Here is a 22369-nt window from a genome sequence, read left to right as displayed (position 1 = left end):
GTAGTATATGTGCCTGGGGTACACTAGGAGAGAACAGTAGTATATGTGCCTGGGTTACACCAGGAGAGAACAGTAGTATATGTGCCTGGATTACACCAGGAGAGAACAGTAGTATATGTGCCTGGGTTACACCAGGAGAGAACAGTAGTATATGTGCCTGGATTACACCAGGAGAGAACAGTAGTATATGCGCCTGGGTTACACCAGGAGAGAACAGTAGTATATGTGCCTGGGTTACACCAGGAGAGAACAGTAGTATATGTGTCTGGGTTACACCAGGAGAGAACAGTAGTATATGCGCCTGGGTTACACCAGGAGAGAACAGTAGTATATGTGCCTGGGTTACACCAGGAGAGAACAGTAGTATATGTGCCTGGGTTACACCAGGAGAGAACAGTAGTATATGTGCCTGGATTACACCAGGAGAGAACAGTAGTATATGCGCCTGGGTTACACCAGGAGAGAACAGTAGCATATGTGCCTGGGTTACACCAGGATAGAACAGTAGTATATGTGCCTGGGTTACACCAGGAGAGAGCAGTAGTATATGTGCCTGGGTTACACCAGGAGAGAACAGTAGCATATGTGTCTGGGTTACACCAGGAGAGAACAGTAGTATATGTGCCTGCGTTACACCAGGATAGAACAGTATCATATGTGCCTGGGTTATACCAGGAGAGAACAGTAGTGTATGTACCTGAGTTACACCAGGAGAGAACAGTAGTATATGTGCCTGCGTTACACCAGGAGAGAACAGTAGCATATGTGTCTGGGTTACTCCAGGATAGAACAGTAGTATATGTGCCTGGGTTACACCAGGAGACAATAGTATATGCACCTGAGTTACACCAGGATAGAACAGTAGCATATGTGTCTGGGTTACACCAGGAGAGAACAGTATCATATGCGCCTGGGTTACACCAGGAGAGAACAGTAGCATATGCGCCTGGGTTACACCAGGAGAGAACAGTAGTATATGTGCCTGGGTTACACCAGGAGAGAACAGTAGTATATGTGTCTGGGTTACACCAGGAGAGAACAGTAGTATATGTGCCTGGGTTACACCAGGAGAGAACAGTAGTATATGTGCCTGGGTTACACCAGGAGAGAACAGTAGTATATGTGCCTGGGGTACACTAGGAGAGAACAGTAGTATATGTGCCTGGGGTACACCAGGAGAGAACAGTAGTATATGTGCCTGGGTTACACCAGGAGAGAACAGTAGTATATGTGCCTGGGTTACACCAGGAGAGAACAGTAGTATATGTGCCTGGGTTACACCAGGAGAGAACAGTAGTATATGTGCCTGGGGTACACTAGGAGAGAACAGTAGTATATGTGCCTGGGTTACACCAGGAGAGAACAGTAGTATATGTGCCTGGATTACACCAGGAGAGAACAGTAGTATATGTGCCTGGGTTACACCAGGAGAGAACAGTAGTATATGTGCCTGGATTACACCAGGAGAGAACAGTAGTATATGCGCCTGGGTTACACCAGGAGAGAACAGTAGTATATGTGCCTGGGTTACACCAGGAGAGAACAGTAGTATATGTGTCTGGGTTACACCAGGAGAGAACAGTAGTATATGCGCCTGGGTTACACCAGGAGAGAACAGTAGTATATGTGCCTGGGTTACACCAGGAGAGAACAGTAGTATATGTGCCTGGGTTACACCAGGAGAGAACAGTAGTATATGTGCCTGGATTACACCAGGAGAGAACAGTAGTATATGCGCCTGGGTTACACCAGGAGAGAACAGTAGCATATGTGCCTGGGTTACACCAGGATAGAACAGTAGTATATGTGCCTGGGTTACACCAGGAGAGAGCAGTAGTATATGTGCCTGGGTTACACCAGGAGAGAACAGTAGCATATGTGTCTGGGTTACACCAGGAGAGAACAGTAGTATATGTGCCTGCGTTACACCAGGATAGAACAGTATCATATGTGCCTGGGTTATACCAGGAGAGAACAGTAGTGTATGTACCTGAGTTACACCAGGAGAGAACAGTAGTATATGTGCCTGCGTTACACCAGGAGAGAACAGTAGCATATGTGTCTGGGTTACTCCAGGATAGAACAGTAGTATATGTGCCTGGGTTACACCAGGAGACAATAGTATATGCACCTGAGTTACACCAGGATAGAACAGTAGCATATGTGTCTGGGTTACACCAGGAGAGAACAGTATCATATGCGCCTGGGTTACACCAGGAGAGAACAGTATCATATGCGCCTGGGTTACACCAGGAGAGAACAGTAGCATATGCGCCTGGGTTACACCAGGAGAGAACAGTAGTATATGTGCCTGGGTTACACCAGGAGAGAACAGTAGTATATGTGTCTGGGTTACACCAGGAGAGAACAGTAGTATATGTGCCTGGGTTACACCAGGAGAGAACAGTAGTATATGTGCCTGGGTTACACCAGGAGAGAACAGTAGTATATGTGCCTGGGGTACACTAGGAGAGAACAGTAGTATATGTGCCTGGGGTACACCAGGAGAGAACAGTAGTATATGTGCCTGGGTTACACCAGGAGAGAACAGTAGTATATGTGCCTGGGTTACACCAGGAGAGAACAGTAGTATATGTGCCTGGGTTACACCAGGAGAGAACAGTAGTATATGTGCCTGGGGTACACTAGGAGAGAACAGTAGTATATGTGCCTGGGTTACACCAGGAGAGAACAGTAGTATATGTGCCTGGATTACACCAGGAGAGAACAGTAGTATATGTGCCTGGGTTACACCAGGAGAGAACAGTAGTATATGTGCCTGGATTACACCAGGAGAGAACAGTAGTATATGCGCCTGGGTTACACCAGGAGAGAACAGTAGTATATGTGCCTGGGTTACACCAGGAGAGAACAGTAGTATATGTGTCTGGGTTACACCAGGAGAGAACAGTAGTATATGCGCCTGGGTTACACCAGGAGAGAACAGTAGTATATGTGCCTGGGTTACACCAGGAGAGAACAGTAGTATATGTGCCTGGGTTACACCAGGAGAGAACAGTAGTATATGTGCCTGGATTACACCAGGAGAGAACAGTAGTATATGCGCCTGGGTTACACCAGGAGAGAACAGTAGCATATGTGCCTGGGTTACACCAGGATAGAACAGTAGTATATGTGCCTGGGTTACACCAGGAGAGAGCAGTAGTATATGTGCCTGGGTTACACCAGGAGAGAACAGTAGCATATGTGTCTGGGTTACACCAGGAGAGAACAGTAGTATATGTGCCTGCGTTACACCAGGATAGAACAGTATCATATGTGCCTGGGTTATACCAGGAGAGAACAGTAGTGTATGTACCTGAGTTACACCAGGAGAGAACAGTAGTATATGTGCCTGCGTTACACCAGGAGAGAACAGTAGCATATGTGTCTGGGTTACTCCAGGATAGAACAGTAGTATATGTGCCTGGGTTACACCAGGAGACAATAGTATATGCACCTGAGTTACACCAGGATAGAACAGTAGCATATGTGTCTGGGTTACACCAGGAGAGAACAGTATCATATGCGCCTGGGTTACACCAGGAGAGAACAGTAGCATATGCGCCTGGGTTACACCAGGAGAGAACAGTAGTATATGTGCCTGGGTTACACCAGGAGAGAACAGTAGTATATGTGTCTGGGTTACACCAGGAGAGAACAGTAGTATATGTGCCTGGGTTACACCAGGAGAGAACAGTAGTATATGTGCCTGGGTTACACCAGGAGAGAACAGTAGTATATGTGCCTGGGGTACACTAGGAGAGAACAGTAGTATATGTGCCTGGGTTACACCAGGAGAGAACAGTAGTATATGTGCCTGGATTACACCAGGAGAGAACAGTAGTATATGTGCCTGGGTTACACCAGGAGAGAACAGTAGTATATGTGCCTGGATTACACCAGGAGAGAACAGTAGTATATGCGCCTGGGTTACACCAGGAGAGAACAGTAGCATATGTGCCTGGGTTACACCAGGATAGAACAGTAGTATATGTGCCTGGGTTACACCAGGAGAGAGCAGTAGTATATGTGCCTGGGTTACACCAGGAGAGAACAGTAGCATATGTGTCTGGGTTACACCAGGAGAGAACAGTAGTATATGTGCCTGCGTTACACCAGGATAGAACAGTATCATATGTGCCTGGGTTATACCAGGAGAGAACAGTAGTGTATGTACCTGAGTTACACCAGGAGAGAACAGTAGTATATGTGCCTGCGTTACACCAGGAGAGAACAGTAGCATATGTGTCTGGGTTACTCCAGGATAGAACAGTAGTATATGTGCCTGGGTTACACCAGGAGACAATAGTATATGCACCTGAGTTACACCAGGATAGAACAGTAGCATATGTGTCTGGGTTACACCAGGAGAGAACAGTATCATATGCGCCTGGGTTACACCAGGAGAGAACAGTAGCATATGCGCCTGGGTTACACCAGGAGAGAACAGTAGTATATGTGCCTGGGTTACACCAGGAGAGAACAGTAGTATATGTGTCTGGGTTACACCAGGAGAGAACAGTAGTATATGTGCCTGGGTTACACCAGGAGAGAACAGTAGTATATGTGCCTGGGTTACACCAGGAGAGAACAGTAGTATATGTGCCTGGGGTACACTAGGAGAGAACAGTAGTATATGTGCCTGGGGTACACCAGGAGAGAACAGTAGTATATGTGCCTGGGTTACACCAGGAGAGAACAGTAGTATATGTGCCTGGGTTACACCAGGAGAGAACAGTAGTATATGTGCCTGGGTTACACCAGGAGAGAACAGTAGTATATGTGCCTGGGGTACACTAGGAGAGAACAGTAGTATATGTGCCTGGGTTACACCAGGAGAGAACAGTAGTATATGTGCCTGGATTACACCAGGAGAGAACAGTAGTATATGTGCCTGGGTTACACCAGGAGAGAACAGTAGTATATGTGCCTGGATTACACCAGGAGAGAACAGTAGTATATGCGCCTGGGTTACACCAGGAGAGAACAGTAGTATATGTGCCTGGGTTACACCAGGAGAGAACAGTAGTATATGTGTCTGGGTTACACCAGGAGAGAACAGTAGTATATGCGCCTGGGTTACACCAGGAGAGAACAGTAGTATATGTGCCTGGGTTACACCAGGAGAGAACAGTAGTATATGTGCCTGGGTTACACCAGGAGAGAACAGTAGTATATGTGCCTGGATTACACCAGGAGAGAACAGTAGTATATGCGCCTGGGTTACACCAGGAGAGAACAGTAGCATATGTGCCTGGGTTACACCAGGATAGAACAGTAGTATATGTGCCTGGGTTACACCAGGAGAGAGCAGTAGTATATGTGCCTGGGTTACACCAGGAGAGAACAGTAGCATATGTGTCTGGGTTACACCAGGAGAGAACAGTAGTATATGTGCCTGCGTTACACCAGGATAGAACAGTATCATATGTGCCTGGGTTATACCAGGAGAGAACAGTAGTGTATGTACCTGAGTTACACCAGGAGAGAACAGTAGTATATGTGCCTGCGTTACACCAGGAGAGAACAGTAGCATATGTGTCTGGGTTACTCCAGGATAGAACAGTAGTATATGTGCCTGGGTTACACCAGGAGACAATAGTATATGCACCTGAGTTACACCAGGATAGAACAGTAGCATATGTGTCTGGGTTACACCAGGAGAGAACAGTATCATATGCGCCTGGGTTACACCAGGAGAGAACAGTAGCATATGCGCCTGGGTTACACCAGGAGAGAACAGTAGTATATGTGCCTGGGTTACACCAGGAGAGAACAGTAGTATATGTGTCTGGGTTACACCAGGAGAGAACAGTAGTATATGTGCCTGGGTTACACCAGGAGAGAACAGTAGTATATGTGCCTGGGTTACACCAGGAGAGAACAGTAGTATATGTGCCTGGGGTACACTAGGAGAGAACAGTAGTATATGTGCCTGGGGTACACCAGGAGAGAACAGTAGTATATGTGCCTGGGTTACACCAGGAGAGAACAGTAGTATATGTGCCTGGGTTACACCAGGAGAGAACAGTAGTATATGTGCCTGGGTTACACCAGGAGAGAACAGTAGTATATGTGCCTGGGGTACACTAGGAGAGAACAGTAGTATATGTGCCTGGGTTACACCAGGAGAGAACAGTAGTATATGTGCCTGGATTACACCAGGAGAGAACAGTAGTATATGTGCCTGGGTTACACCAGGAGAGAACAGTAGTATATGTGCCTGGATTACACCAGGAGAGAACAGTAGTATATGCGCCTGGGTTACACCAGGAGAGAACAGTAGTATATGTGCCTGGGTTACACCAGGAGAGAACAGTAGTATATGTGTCTGGGTTACACCAGGAGAGAACAGTAGTATATGCGCCTGGGTTACACCAGGAGAGAACAGTAGTATATGTGCCTGGGTTACACCAGGAGAGAACAGTAGTATATGTGCCTGGGTTACACCAGGAGAGAACAGTAGTATATGTGCCTGGATTACACCAGGAGAGAACAGTAGTATATGCGCCTGGGTTACACCAGGAGAGAACAGTAGCATATGTGCCTGGGTTACACCAGGATAGAACAGTAGTATATGTGCCTGGGTTACACCAGGAGAGAGCAGTAGTATATGTGCCTGGGTTACACCAGGAGAGAACAGTAGCATATGTGTCTGGGTTACACCAGGAGAGAACAGTAGTATATGTGCCTGCGTTACACCAGGATAGAACAGTATCATATGTGCCTGGGTTATACCAGGAGAGAACAGTAGTGTATGTACCTGAGTTACACCAGGAGAGAACAGTAGTATATGTGCCTGCGTTACACCAGGAGAGAACAGTAGCATATGTGTCTGGGTTACTCCAGGATAGAACAGTAGTATATGTGCCTGGGTTACACCAGGAGACAATAGTATATGCACCTGAGTTACACCAGGATAGAACAGTAGCATATGTGTCTGGGTTACACCAGGAGAGAACAGTATCATATGCGCCTGGGTTACACCAGGAGAGAACAGTATCATATGCGCCTGGGTTACACCAGGAGAGAACAGTAGCATATGCGCCTGGGTTACACCAGGAGAGAACAGTAGTATATGTGCCTGGGTTACACCAGGAGAGAACAGTAGTATATGTGTCTGGGTTACACCAGGAGAGAACAGTAGTATATGTGCCTGGGTTACACCAGGAGAGAACAGTAGTATATGTGCCTGGGTTACACCAGGAGAGAACAGTAGTATATGTGCCTGGGGTACACTAGGAGAGAACAGTAGTATATGTGCCTGGGGTACACCAGGAGAGAACAGTAGTATATGTGCCTGGGTTACACCAGGAGAGAACAGTAGTATATGTGCCTGGGTTACACCAGGAGAGAACAGTAGTATATGTGCCTGGGTTACACCAGGAGAGAACAGTAGTATATGTGCCTGGGGTACACTAGGAGAGAACAGTAGTATATGTGCCTGGGTTACACCAGGAGAGAACAGTAGTATATGTGCCTGGATTACACCAGGAGAGAACAGTAGTATATGTGCCTGGGTTACACCAGGAGAGAACAGTAGTATATGTGCCTGGATTACACCAGGAGAGAACAGTAGTATATGCGCCTGGGTTACACCAGGAGAGAACAGTAGTATATGTGCCTGGGTTACACCAGGAGAGAACAGTAGTATATGTGTCTGGGTTACACCAGGAGAGAACAGTAGTATATGCGCCTGGGTTACACCAGGAGAGAACAGTAGTATATGTGCCTGGGTTACACCAGGAGAGAACAGTAGTATATGTGCCTGGGTTACACCAGGAGAGAACAGTAGTATATGTGCCTGGATTACACCAGGAGAGAACAGTAGTATATGCGCCTGGGTTACACCAGGAGAGAACAGTAGCATATGTGCCTGGGTTACACCAGGATAGAACAGTAGTATATGTGCCTGGGTTACACCAGGAGAGAGCAGTAGTATATGTGCCTGGGTTACACCAGGAGAGAACAGTAGCATATGTGTCTGGGTTACACCAGGAGAGAACAGTAGTATATGTGCCTGCGTTACACCAGGATAGAACAGTATCATATGTGCCTGGGTTATACCAGGAGAGAACAGTAGTGTATGTACCTGAGTTACACCAGGAGAGAACAGTAGTATATGTGCCTGCGTTACACCAGGAGAGAACAGTAGCATATGTGTCTGGGTTACTCCAGGATAGAACAGTAGTATATGTGCCTGGGTTACACCAGGAGACAATAGTATATGCACCTGAGTTACACCAGGATAGAACAGTAGCATATGTGTCTGGGTTACACCAGGAGAGAACAGTATCATATGCGCCTGGGTTACACCAGGAGAGAACAGTAGCATATGCGCCTGGGTTACACCAGGAGAGAACAGTAGTATATGTGCCTGGGTTACACCAGGAGAGAACAGTAGTATATGTGTCTGGGTTACACCAGGAGAGAACAGTAGTATATGTGCCTGGGTTACACCAGGAGAGAACAGTAGTATATGTGCCTGGGTTACACCAGGAGAGAACAGTAGTATATGTGCCTGGGGTACACTAGGAGAGAACAGTAGTATATGTGCCTGGGGTACACCAGGAGAGAACAGTAGTATATGTGCCTGGGTTACACCAGGAGAGAACAGTAGTATATGTGCCTGGGTTACACCAGGAGAGAACAGTAGTATATGTGCCTGGGTTACACCAGGAGAGAACAGTAGTATATGTGCCTGGGGTACACTAGGAGAGAACAGTAGTATATGTGCCTGGGTTACACCAGGAGAGAACAGTAGTATATGTGCCTGGATTACACCAGGAGAGAACAGTAGTATATGTGCCTGGGTTACACCAGGAGAGAACAGTAGTATATGTGCCTGGATTACACCAGGAGAGAACAGTAGTATATGCGCCTGGGTTACACCAGGAGAGAACAGTAGTATATGTGCCTGGGTTACACCAGGAGAGAACAGTAGTATATGTGTCTGGGTTACACCAGGAGAGAACAGTAGTATATGCGCCTGGGTTACACCAGGAGAGAACAGTAGTATATGTGCCTGGGTTACACCAGGAGAGAACAGTAGTATATGTGCCTGGGTTACACCAGGAGAGAACAGTAGTATATGTGCCTGGATTACACCAGGAGAGAACAGTAGTATATGCGCCTGGGTTACACCAGGAGAGAACAGTAGCATATGTGCCTGGGTTACACCAGGATAGAACAGTAGTATATGTGCCTGGGTTACACCAGGAGAGAGCAGTAGTATATGTGCCTGGGTTACACCAGGAGAGAACAGTAGCATATGTGTCTGGGTTACACCAGGAGAGAACAGTAGTATATGTGCCTGCGTTACACCAGGATAGAACAGTATCATATGTGCCTGGGTTATACCAGGAGAGAACAGTAGTGTATGTACCTGAGTTACACCAGGAGAGAACAGTAGTATATGTGCCTGCGTTACACCAGGAGAGAACAGTAGCATATGTGTCTGGGTTACTCCAGGATAGAACAGTAGTATATGTGCCTGGGTTACACCAGGAGACAATAGTATATGCACCTGAGTTACACCAGGATAGAACAGTAGCATATGTGTCTGGGTTACACCAGGAGAGAACAGTATCATATGCGCCTGGGTTACACCAGGAGAGAACAGTATCATATGCGCCTGGGTTACACCAGGAGAGAACAGTAGCATATGCGCCTGGGTTACACCAGGAGAGAACAGTAGTATATGTGCCTGGGTTACACCAGGAGAGAACAGTAGTATATGTGTCTGGGTTACACCAGGAGAGAACAGTAGTATATGTGCCTGGGTTACACCAGGAGAGAACAGTAGTATATGTGCCTGGGTTACACCAGGAGAGAACAGTAGTATATGTGCCTGGGGTACACTAGGAGAGAACAGTAGTATATGTGCCTGGGGTACACCAGGAGAGAACAGTAGTATATGTGCCTGGGTTACACCAGGAGAGAACAGTAGTATATGTGCCTGGGTTACACCAGGAGAGAACAGTAGTATATGTGCCTGGGTTACACCAGGAGAGAACAGTAGTATATGTGCCTGGGGTACACTAGGAGAGAACAGTAGTATATGTGCCTGGGTTACACCAGGAGAGAACAGTAGTATATGTGCCTGGATTACACCAGGAGAGAACAGTAGTATATGTGCCTGGGTTACACCAGGAGAGAACAGTAGTATATGTGCCTGGATTACACCAGGAGAGAACAGTAGTATATGCGCCTGGGTTACACCAGGAGAGAACAGTAGTATATGTGCCTGGGTTACACCAGGAGAGAACAGTAGTATATGTGTCTGGGTTACACCAGGAGAGAACAGTAGTATATGCGCCTGGGTTACACCAGGAGAGAACAGTAGTATATGTGCCTGGGTTACACCAGGAGAGAACAGTAGTATATGTGCCTGGGTTACACCAGGAGAGAACAGTAGTATATGTGCCTGGATTACACCAGGAGAGAACAGTAGTATATGCGCCTGGGTTACACCAGGAGAGAACAGTAGCATATGTGCCTGGGTTACACCAGGATAGAACAGTAGTATATGTGCCTGGGTTACACCAGGAGAGAGCAGTAGTATATGTGCCTGGGTTACACCAGGAGAGAACAGTAGCATATGTGTCTGGGTTACACCAGGAGAGAACAGTAGTATATGTGCCTGCGTTACACCAGGATAGAACAGTATCATATGTGCCTGGGTTATACCAGGAGAGAACAGTAGTGTATGTACCTGAGTTACACCAGGAGAGAACAGTAGTATATGTGCCTGCGTTACACCAGGAGAGAACAGTAGCATATGTGTCTGGGTTACTCCAGGATAGAACAGTAGTATATGTGCCTGGGTTACACCAGGAGACAATAGTATATGCACCTGAGTTACACCAGGATAGAACAGTAGCATATGTGTCTGGGTTACACCAGGAGAGAACAGTATCATATGCGCCTGGGTTACACCAGGAGAGAACAGTAGCATATGCGCCTGGGTTACACCAGGAGAGAACAGTAGTATATGTGCCTGGGTTACACCAGGAGAGAACAGTAGTATATGTGTCTGGGTTACACCAGGAGAGAACAGTAGTATATGTGCCTGGGTTACACCAGGAGAGAACAGTAGTATATGTGCCTGGGTTACACCAGGAGAGAACAGTAGTATATGTGCCTGGGGTACACTAGGAGAGAACAGTAGTATATGTGCCTGGGGTACACCAGGAGAGAACAGTAGTATATGTGCCTGGGTTACACCAGGAGAGAACAGTAGTATATGTGCCTGGGTTACACCAGGAGAGAACAGTAGTATATGTGCCTGGGTTACACCAGGAGAGAACAGTAGTATATGTGCCTGGGGTACACTAGGAGAGAACAGTAGTATATGTGCCTGGGTTACACCAGGAGAGAACAGTAGTATATGTGCCTGGATTACACCAGGAGAGAACAGTAGTATATGTGCCTGGGTTACACCAGGAGAGAACAGTAGTATATGTGCCTGGATTACACCAGGAGAGAACAGTAGTATATGCGCCTGGGTTACACCAGGAGAGAACAGTAGTATATGTGCCTGGGTTACACCAGGAGAGAACAGTAGTATATGTGTCTGGGTTACACCAGGAGAGAACAGTAGTATATGCGCCTGGGTTACACCAGGAGAGAACAGTAGTATATGTGCCTGGGTTACACCAGGAGAGAACAGTAGTATATGTGCCTGGGTTACACCAGGAGAGAACAGTAGTATATGTGCCTGGGTTACACCAGGAGAGAACAGTAGTATATGTGCCTGGGTTACACCAGGAGAGAACAGTAGTATATGTGCCTGGGTTACACCAGGAGAGAACAGTAGTATATGTGCCTGGGTTACACCAGGAGAGAACAGTAGTATATGTGCCTGGGTTACACCAGGAGAGAACAGTAGTATATGTGCCTGGGTTACACCAGGAGAGAACAGTAGTATATGTGCCTGGGTTACACCAGGAGAGAACAGTAGCATATGCGCCTGGGTTACACCAGGATAGAACAGTAGCATATGTGTCTGGGTTACACCAGGAGAGAACAGTATCATATGCGCCTGGGTTACACCAGGAGAGAACAGTAGTATATGTGCCTGGGTTACACCAGGAGAGAACAGTAGTATATGTGCCTGGGTTACACCAGGAGAGAGCAGTAATATATGTGCCTGGGTTACACCAGGAGAGAACAGTAGTATATGTGCCTGGGTTACACCAGGAGAGAGCAGTAATATATGTGCCTGGGTTACACCAGGAGAGAACAGTAGTATATGTGCCTGGGTTACACCAGGAGAGAGCAGTAATATATGTGCCTGGGTTACACCAGGAGAGAACAGTAGTATATGTGCCTGGGTTACACCAGGAGAGAACAGTAGTATATGTGCCTGGGTTACACCAGGAGAGAACAGTAGTATATGTGCCTGGGTTACACCAGGAGAGAACAGTAGTATATGTGCCTGGGTTACACCAGGAGAGAACAGTAGTATATGTGCCTGGGTTACACCAGGAGAGAACAGTAGTATATGTGCCTGGGTTACACCAGGAGAGAACAGTAGTATATGTGCCTGGGTTACACCAGGAGAGAACAGTAGTATATGTGCCTGGGTTACACCAGGAGAGAACAGTAGTATATGTGCCTGGGTTACACCAGGAGAGAACAGTAGTATATGTGCCTGGGTTACACCAGGAGAGAACAGTAGTATATGTGCCTGGGTTACACCAGGAGAGAACAGTAGTATATGTGCCTGGGTTACACCAGGAGAGAACAGTAGTGTATGTGCCTGGGTTACACCAGGAGAGAACAGTAGTATATGTGCCTGGGTTACACCAGGAGAGAACAGTAGTATATGTGTCTGGGTTACACCAGGAGAGAACAGTAGTATATGCGCCTGGGTTACACCAGGAGAGAACAGTAGTATATGTGCCTGGGTTACACCAGGAGAGAACAGTAGTATATGTGCCTGGGTTACACCAGGAGAGAACAGTAGTATATGTGCCTGGATTACACCAGGAGAGAACAGTAGTATATGCGCCTGGGTTACACCAGGAGAGAACAGTAGCATATGTGCCTGGGTTACACCAGGATAGAACAGTAGTATATGTGCCTGGGTTACACCAGGAGAGAGCAGTAGTATATGTGCCTGGGTTACACCAGGAGAGAACAGTAGCATATGTGTCTGGGTTACACCAGGAGAGAACAGTAGTATATGTGCCTGCGTTACACCAGGATAGAACAGTATCATATGTGCCTGGGTTATACCAGGAGAGAACAGTAGTGTATGTACCTGAGTTACACCAGGAGAGAACAGTAGTATATGTGCCTGCGTTACACCAGGAGAGAACAGTAGCATATGTGTCTGGGTTACTCCAGGATAGAACAGTAGTATATGTGCCTGGGTTACACCAGGAGACAATAGTATATGCACCTGAGTTACACCAGGATAGAACAGTAGCATATGTGTCTGGGTTACACCAGGAGAGAACAGTATCATATGCGCCTGGGTTACACCAGGAGAGAACAGTAGCATATGCGCCTGGGTTACACCAGGAGAGAACAGTAGTATATGTGCCTGGGTTACACCAGGAGAGAACAGTAGTATATGTGTCTGGGTTACACCAGGAGAGAACAGTAGTATATGTGCCTGGGTTACACCAGGAGAGAACAGTAGTATATGTGCCTGGGTTACACCAGGAGAGAACAGTAGTATATGTGCCTGGGGTACACTAGGAGAGAACAGTAGTATATGTGCCTGGGGTACACCAGGAGAGAACAGTAGTATATGTGCCTGGGTTACACCAGGAGAGAACAGTAGTATATGTGCCTGGGTTACACCAGGAGAGAACAGTAGTATATGTGCCTGGGTTACACCAGGAGAGAACAGTAGTATATGTGCCTGGGGTACACTAGGAGAGAACAGTAGTATATGTGCCTGGGTTACACCAGGAGAGAACAGTAGTATATGTGCCTGGATTACACCAGGAGAGAACAGTAGTATATGTGCCTGGGTTACACCAGGAGAGAACAGTAGTATATGTGCCTGGATTACACCAGGAGAGAACAGTAGTATATGCGCCTGGGTTACACCAGGAGAGAACAGTAGTATATGTGCCTGGGTTACACCAGGAGAGAACAGTAGTATATGTGTCTGGGTTACACCAGGAGAGAACAGTAGTATATGCGCCTGGGTTACACCAGGAGAGAACAGTAGTATATGTGCCTGGGTTACACCAGGAGAGAACAGTAGTATATGTGCCTGGGTTACACCAGGAGAGAACAGTAGTATATGTGCCTGGGTTACACCAGGAGAGAACAGTAGTATATGTGCCTGGGTTACACCAGGAGAGAACAGTAGTATATGTGCCTGGGTTACACCAGGAGAGAACAGTAGTATATGTGCCTGGGTTACACCAGGAGAGAACAGTAGTATATGTGCCTGGGTTACACCAGGAGAGAACAGTAGTATATGTGCCTGGGTTACACCAGGAGAGAACAGTAGTATATGTGCCTGGGTTACACCAGGAGAGAACAGTAGCATATGCGCCTGGGTTACACCAGGATAGAACAGTAGCATATGTGTCTGGGTTACACCAGGAGAGAACAGTATCATATGCGCCTGGGTTACACCAGGAGAGAACAGTAGTATATGTGCCTGGGTTACACCAGGAGAGAACAGTAGTATATGTGCCTGGGTTACACCAGGAGAGAGCAGTAATATATGTGCCTGGGTTACACCAGGAGAGAACAGTAGTATATGTGCCTGGGTTACACCAGGAGAGAGCAGTAATATATGTGCCTGGGTTACACCAGGAGAGAACAGTAGTATATGTGCCTGGGTTACACCAGGAGAGAGCAGTAATATATGTGCCTGGGTTACACCAGGAGAGAACAGTAGTATATGTGCCTGGGTTACACCAGGAGAGAACAGTAGTATATGTGCCTGGGTTACACCAGGAGAGAACAGTAGTATATGTGCCTGGGTTACACCAGGAGAGAACAGTAGTATATGTGCCTGGGTTACACCAGGAGAGAACAGTAGTATATGTGCCTGGGTTACACCAGGAGAGAACAGTAGTATATGTGCCTGGGTTACACCAGGAGAGAACAGTAGTATATGTGCCTGGATTACACCAGGAGAGAACAGTAGTGTATGTGCCTGGGTTACACCAGGAGAGAACAGTAGTATATGTGCCTGGGTTACACCAGGAGAGAACAGTAGTATATGTGCCTGGGTTACACCAGGAGAGAACAGTAGTATATGTGCCTGGGTTACACCAGGAGAGAACAGTAGTATATGTGCCTGGATTACACCAGGAGAGAACAGTAGTATATGTGCCTGGGTTACACCAGGAGAGAACAGTAGTATATGTGCCTGGGTTACACCAGGAGAGAACAGTAGTATATGTGCCTGGGTTACACCAGGAGAGAGCAGTAGTATATGTGCCTGGGTTACACCAGGAGAGAACAGTAGTATATGTGCCTGGGTTACACCAGGAGAGAACAGTAGTATATGTGCCTGGGTTACACCAGGAGAGAACAGTAGTGTATGTGCCTGGGTTACACCAGGAGAGAACAGTAGTATATGTGCCTGGGTTACACCAGGAGAGAACAGTAGTATATGTGTCTGGGTTACACCAGGAGAGAACAGTAGTATATGCGCCTGGGTTACACCAGGAGAGAACAGTAGTATATGTGCCTGGGTTACACCAGGAGAGAACAGTAGTATATGTGCCTGGGTTACACCAGGAGAGAACAGTAGTATATGTGCCTGGATTACACCAGGAGAGAACAGTAGTATATGCGCCTGGGTTACACCAGGAGAGAACAGTAGCATATGTGCCTGGGTTACACCAGGATAGAACAGTAGTATATGTGCCTGGGTTACACCAGGAGAGAGCAGTAGTATATGTGCCTGGGTTACACCAGGAGAGAACAGTAGCATATGTGTCTGGGTTACACCAGGAGAGAACAGTAGTATATGTGCCTGCGTTACACCAGGATAGAACAGTATCATATGTGCCTGGGTTATACCAGGAGAGAACAGTAGTGTATGTACCTGAGTTACACCAGGAGAGAACAGTAGTATATGTGCCTGCGTTACACCAGGAGAGAACAGTAGCATATGTGTCTGGGTTACTCCAGGATAGAACAGTAGTATATGTGCCTGGGTTACACCAGGAGACAATAGTATATGCACCTGAGTTACACCAGGATAGAACAGTAGCATATGTGTCTGGGTTACACCAGGAGAGAACAGTATCATATGCGCCTGGGTTACACCAGGAGAGAACAGTAGCATATGCGCCTGGGTTACACCAGGAGAGAACAGTAGTATATGTGCCTGGGTTACACCAGGAGAGAACAGTAGTATATGTGTCTGGGTTACACCAGGAGAGAACAGTAGTATATGTGCCTGGGTTACACCAGGAGAGAACAGTAGTATATGTGCCTGGGTTACACCAGGAGAGAACAGTAGTATATGTGCCTGGGGTACACTAGGAGAGAACAGTAGTATATGTGCCTGGGGTACACCAGGAGAGAACAGTAGTATATGTGCCTGGGTTACACCAGGAGAGAACAGTAGTATATGTGCCTGGGTTACACCAGGAGAGAACAGTAGTATATGTGCCTGGGTTACACCAGGAGAGAACAGTAGTATATGTGCCTGGGGTACACTAGGAGAGAACAGTAGTATATGTGCCTGGGTTACACCAGGAGAGAACAGTAGTATATGTGCCTGGATTACACCAGGAGAGAACAGTAGTATATGTGCCTGGGTTACACCAGGAGAGAACAGTAGTATATGTGCCTGGATTACACCAGGAGAGAACAGTAGTATATGCGCCTGGGTTACACCAGGAGAGAACAGTAGTATATGTGCCTGGGTTACACCAGGAGAGAACAGTAGTATATGTGTCTGGGTTACACCAGGAGAGAACAGTAGTATATGCGCCTGGGTTACACCAGGAGAGAACAGTAGTATATGTGCCTGGGTTACACCAGGAGAGAACAGTAGTATATGTGCCTGGGTTACACCAGGAGAGAACAGTAGTATATGTGCCTGGGTTACACCAGGAGAGAACAGTAGTATATGTGCCTGGGTTACACCAGGAGAGAACAGTAGTATATGTGCCTGGGTTACACCAGGAGAGAACAGTAGTATATGTGCCTGGGTTACACCAGGAGAGAACAGTAGTATATGTGCCTGGGTTACACCAGGAGAGAACAGTAGTATATGTGCCTGGGTTACACCAGGAGAGAACAGTAGTATATGTGCCTGGGTTACACCAGGAGAGAACAGTAGCATATGCGCCTGGGTTACACCAGGATAGAACAGTAGCATATGTGTCTGGGTTACACCAGGAGAGAACAGTATCATATGCGCCTGGGTTACACCAGGAGAGAACAGTAGTATATGTGCCTGGGTTACACCAGGAGAGAACAGTAGTATATGTGCCTGGGTTACACCAGGAGAGAGCAGTAATATATGTGCCTGGGTTACACCAGGAGAGAACAGTAGTATATGTGCCTGGGTTACACCAGGAGAGAGCAGTAATATATGTGCCTGGGTTACACCAGGAGAGAACAGTAGTATATGTGCCTGGGTTACACCAGGAGAGAGCAGTAATATATGTGCCTGGGTTACACCAGGAGAGAACAGTAGTATATGTGCCTGGGTTACACCAGGAGAGAACAGTAGTATATGTGCCTGGGTTACACCAGGAGAGAACAGTAGTATATGTGCCTGGGTTACACCAGGAGAGAACAGTAGTATATGTGCCTGGGTTACACCAGGAGAGAACAGTAGTATATGTGCCTGGGTTACACCAGGAGAGAACAGTAGTATATGTGCCTGGGTTACACCAGGAGAGAACAGTAGTATATGTGCCTGGATTACACCAGGAGAGAACAGTAGTGTATGTGCCTGGGTTACACCAGGAGAGAACAGTAGTATATGTGCCTGGGTTACACCAGGAGAGAACAGTAGTATATGTGCCTGGGTTACACCAGGAGAGAACAGTAGTATATGTGCCTGGGTTACACCAGGAGAGAACAGTAGTATATGTGCCTGGATTACACCAGGAGAGAACAGTAGTATATGTGCCTGGGTTACACCAGGAGAGAACAGTAGTATATGTGCCTGGGTTACACCAGGAGAGAACAGTAGTATATGTGCCTGGGTTACACCAGGAGAGAGCAGTAGTATATGTGCCTGGGTTACACCAGGAGAGAACAGTAGTATATGTGCCTGGGTTACACCAGGAGAGAACAGTAGTATATGTGCCTGGGTTACACCAGGAGAGAACAGTAGTGTATGTGCCTGGGTTACACCAGGAGAGAACAGTAGTATATGTGCCTGGGTTACACCAGGAGAGAACAGTAGTATATGTGTCTGGGTTACACCAGGAGAGAACAGTAGTATATGCGCCTGGGTTACACCAGGAGAGAACAGTAGTATATGTGCCTGGGTTACACCAGGAGAGAACAGTAGTATATGTGCCTGGGTTACACCAGGAGAGAACAGTAGTATATGTGCCTGGATTACACCAGGAGAGAACAGTAGTATATGCGCCTGGGTTACACCAGGAGAGAACAGTAGCATATGTGCCTGGGTTACACCAGGATAGAACAGTAGTATATGTGCCTGGGTTACACCAGGAGAGAGCAGTAGTATATGTGCCTGGGTTACACCAGGAGAGAACAGTAGCATATGTGTCTGGGTTACACCAGGAGAGAACAGTAGTATATGTGCCTGCGTTACACCAGGATAGAACAGTATCATATGTGCCTGGGTTATACCAGGAGAGAACAGTAGTGTATGTACCTGAGTTACACCAGGAGAGAACAGTAGTATATGTGCCTGCGTTACACCAGGAGAGAACAGTAGCATATGTGTCTGGGTTACTCCAGGATAGAACAGTAGTATATGTGCCTGGGTTACACCAGGAGACAATAGTATATGCACCTGAGTTACACCAGGATAGAACAGTAGCATATGTGTCTGGGTTACACCAGGAGAGAACAGTATCATATGCGCCTGGGTTACACCAGGAGAGAACAGTAGCATATGCGCCTGGGTTACACCAGGAGAGAACAGTAGTATATGTGCCTGGGTTACACCAGGAGAGAACAGTAGTATATGTGTCTGGGTTACACCAGGAGAGAACAGTAGTATATGTGCCTGGGTTACACCAGGAGAGAACAGTAGTATATGTGCCTGGGTTACACCAGGAGAGAACAGTAGTATATGTGCCTGGGGTACACTAGGAGAGAACAGTAGTATATGTGCCTGGGGTACACCAGGAGAGAACAGTAGTATATGTGCCTGGGTTACACCAGGAGAGAACAGTAGTATATGTGCCTGGGTTACACCAGGAGAGAACAGTAGTATATGTGCCTGGGTTACACCAGGAGAGAACAGTAGTATATGTGCCTGGGGTACACTAGGAGAGAACAGTAGTATATGTGCCTGGGTTACACCAGGAGAGAACAGTAGTATATGTGCCTGGATTACACCAGGAGAGAACAGTAGTATATGTGCCTGGGTTACACCAGGAGAGAACAGTAGTATATGTGCCTGGATTACACCAGGAGAGAACAGTAGTATATGCGCCTGGGTTACACCAGGAGAGAACAGTAGTATATGTGCCTGGGTTACACCAGGAGAGAACAGTAGTATATGTGTCTGGGTTACACCAGGAGAGAACAGTAGTATATGCGCCTGGGTTACACCAGGAGAGAACAGTAGTATATGTGCCTGGGTTACACCAGGAGAGAACAGTAGTATATGTGCCTGGGTTACACCAGGAGAGAACAGTAGTATATGTGCCTGGGTTACACCAGGAGAGAACAGTAGTATATGTGCCTGGGTTACACCAGGAGAGAACAGTAGTATATGTGCCTGGGTTACACCAGGAGAGAACAGTAGTATATGTGCCTGGGTTACACCAGGAGAGAACAGTAGTATATGTGCCTGGGTTACACCAGGAGAGAACAGTAGTATATGTGCCTGGGTTACACCAGGAGAGAACAGTAGTATATGTGCCTGGGTTACACCAGGAGAGAACAGTAGCATATGCGCCTGGGTTACACCAGGATAGAACAGTAGCATATGTGTCTGGGTTACACCAGGAGAGAACAGTATCATATGCGCCTGGGTTACACCAGGAGAGAACAGTAGTATATGTGCCTGGGTTACACCAGGAGAGAACAGTAGTATATGTGCCTGGGTTACACCAGGAGAGAGCAGTAATATATGTGCCTGGGTTACACCAGGAGAGAACAGTAGTATATGTGCCTGGGTTACACCAGGAGAGAGCAGTAATATATGTGCCTGGGTTACACCAGGAGAGAACAGTAGTATATGTGCCTGGGTTACACCAGGAGAGAGCAGTAATATATGTGCCTGGGTTACACCAGGAGAGAACAGTAGTATATGTGCCTGGGTTACACCAGGAGAGAACAGTAGTATATGTGCCTGGGTTACACCAGGAGAGAACAGTAGTATATGTGCCTGGGTTACACCAGGAGAGAACAGTAGTATATGTGCCTGGGTTACACCAGGAGAGAACAGTAGTATATGTGCCTGGGTTACACCAGGAGAGAACAGTAGTATATGTGCCTGGGTTACACCAGGAGAGAACAGTAGTATATGTGCCTGGATTACACCAGGAGAGAACAGTAGTGTATGTGCCTGGGTTACACCAGGAGAGAACAGTAGTATATGTGCCTGGGTTACACCAGGAGAGAACAGTAGTATATGTGCCTGGGTTACACCAGGAGAGAACAGTAGTATATGTGCCTGGGTTACACCAGGAGAGAACAGTAGTATATGTGCCTGGATTACACCAGGAGAGAACAGTAGTATATGTGCCTGGGTTACACCAGGAGAGAACAGTAGTATATGTGCCTGGGTTACACCAGGAGAGAACAGTAGTATATGTGCCTGGGTTACACCAGGAGAGAGCAGTAGTATATGTGCCTGGGTTACACCAGGAGAGAACAGTAGTATATGTGCCTGGGTTACACCAGGAGAGAACAGTAGTATATGTGCCTGGGTTACACCAGGAGAGAACAGTAGTATATGTGCCTGGGTTACACCAGGAGAGAACAGTAGTATATGTGCCTGGGTTACACCAGGAGAGAACAGTAGTATATGTGCCTGGGTTACACCAGGAGAGAACAGTAGTGTATGTGCCTGGGTTACACCAGGAGAGAACAGTAGTATATGTGCCTGGGTTACACCAGGAGAGAACAGTAGTATATGTGCCTGGGTTACACCAGGAGAGAACAGTAGTATATGTGCCTGGATTACACCAGGAGAGAACAGTAGTGTATGTGCCTGGGTTACACCAGGAGAGAACAGTAGTATATGTGCCTGGGTTACACCAGGAGAGAACAGTAGTATATGTGCCTGGGTTACACCAGGAGAGAACAGTAGTATATGTGCCTGGGTTACACCAGGAGAGAACAGTAGTATATGTGCCTGGATTACACCAGGAGAGAACAGTAGTATATGTGCCTGGGTTACACCAGGAGAGAACAGTAGTATATGTGCCTGGGTTACACCAGGAGAGAGCAGTAGTATATGTGCCTGGGTTACACCAGGAGAGAACAGTAGTATATGTGCCTGGGTTACACCAGGAGAGAACAGTAGTATATGTGCCTGGGTTACACCAGGAGAGAACAGTAGTATATGTGCCTGGGTTACACCAGGAGAGAACAGTAGTATATGTGCCTGGGTTACACCAGGAGAGAACAGTAGTATATGTGTCTGGGTAATGATCAGCAGCGACTCCTACCTGTAACTCCCAGGAGTGTCTGTCTTTTGCCTGTGTGTGCATCTGTTCTGTGCACATGCGCAGGTTCACGATTCCAAATACTGAAAAGCAGCTGAGACGTTTAAGGTCTGCACCGGCTAGACCCCATTTAAAGCGCTCTCTCTGCTAATTGCAAACCGGACTGGTGGTCCCAATGGGAGAAAGTATCTCCCACTGAGACAGCCTTGGATTCACTGGGTGGTGGTGGTGGGGGGGTTCTGCTGTCATGCAAGACCTAGGTGAAATCCACCACTGGATGTTTGAAGGAGAAATGACAGCTTATTATACAGTACCATTGTAACATGTATCATATTTGTTCTGGGGTTTTTTTCAGTTGTCTCTTGCCTATCTGGTACCCCAGACAAATGTGCCTTATTAAGTATAATATATTTGACCTCAAACATTGCCTTATTTCATCTCCCAGATCCTGTATTGAAGTGATGTGATATATATAGAACCACATGTAAACATTGCTACGCTCCAGAGCCAGGGTTCACAGAGGCTCAGCGTGAGGAAAGTTTTTTGCTTTAATTAATACTTTGCAATTTGTCCCTCTCTGCAATACA

The 22369-nt window shown here is 47.0% G+C and overlaps 1 protein-coding gene across 1 annotated transcript in view; it reads left to right on the top strand.

Moving 5' to 3' along the window:
- The window catches only part of DSCAM (DS cell adhesion molecule), a 95033-nt gene that overhangs the window by 25126 nt on the left and 47538 nt on the right, over positions 1–22369 (top strand). The window lies entirely within an intron of this gene.

Source organism: Taudactylus pleione, unplaced genomic scaffold (assembly GCF_031769625.1).
Source record: "Taudactylus pleione unplaced genomic scaffold, aTauple2 ptg000729l, whole genome shotgun sequence".
Classification (NCBI taxonomy): domain Eukaryota; kingdom Metazoa; phylum Chordata; class Amphibia; order Anura; family Myobatrachidae; genus Taudactylus; species Taudactylus pleione.
Note: the sequence above shows the minus strand (reverse complement) of the source record. Positions and strands in the feature narration are given on the sequence as shown.